We start from the raw sequence: 1,103 nt of genomic DNA, 5'->3' as shown, positions 1-1,103 counted from the left end.
TTAAATGATATTTAAATTAATGTTTTTTTTAGTGAGTTCATTCTGTTAATTTAAATGATATTTAAATTAAAGTTTGTTTTTTAAAGTAGTTTCAATTTAATTTATCTTATTTTGAATTTATTTTGGGCAAGTTTATTTTATTGAAAATAAAATAAATATTTGATTTGAAAAATCATTTTATGAGTATATTTGATTTGAAAAGTCATTTATTTTAATTTGTTATTTGATTTGAAAAATCGTTTTTTAAAAGCGAGGAACTCGTTTTGCATCGTGTGTTTTGAGCTCGATTTTAGCTCGTTTTTAAGCCCGTTTCCTTTGCGAATTGGCACGAATCTCGAGTACACTAACCCACCTATACCAACACCCATCAACCCATGTTCGAACCCCCTCACAAGCAGCCCAAAATCTCGTTCAAAACCAACCCCAAGCAGCCCGCATAAAACCGAACAGCTCCCCTGTTTTGCGAGCCAATTCCCGAGCCCAAACCCGCTTCAAACACTACCAAGACCCGTACCCATTAACCCTAACCCATACCCTAGTATCCTACCCATATTATCCTAGCTTAATCACCAAGAAATCCCCCAAAACGAACCCTAGAAACCCCTCCCAAAACCGATGGACAGCAGCTATGTTCATTGAGCCCGATTTGCCTCTCCTCTCTTTTAACCTATTTTAAACCCTTATAAATACCACCCCTTCACCATACATTCATTCCTCTAAGTTCACCATACATCCAACCATCACATAGAAGCTTTAAACCTCAGAAACAAACCCTAAACATCCTCCAAAAACCCTAAACAAAACCGACACACAAACTGAAACTGTTTGTGTGTCTCCTTCGAAAACCCTTTCGTTCCTCCATCAAATCACCATAAAAATTCGAGTTTCTTGTTCCTAATTAACCATATAACATCCATATACACATTAGATAAAGAATTACGAGCCAAATTGCCTTTGAGAGCACACGAAATCCCTCGAAAAACAGAGTGAAATAACACTCTGTTTTCGCGGTTTTTCCTTGTCTGTCCAGTTCTGTTTGTGCTCGTTTTTCGTGCCCAATAACCCAAAACGAGCAGGGGTTGCTTTAAGATCCTTGTTCTCCT

The sequence above is a fragment of the Silene latifolia genome, chromosome 9 (assembly GCF_048544455.1).
Source record: "Silene latifolia isolate original U9 population chromosome 9, ASM4854445v1, whole genome shotgun sequence".
In the NCBI taxonomy this organism is placed as follows: Eukaryota; Viridiplantae; Streptophyta; class Magnoliopsida; order Caryophyllales; family Caryophyllaceae; genus Silene; species Silene latifolia.
This window is presented reverse-complemented; position numbering follows the sequence as displayed.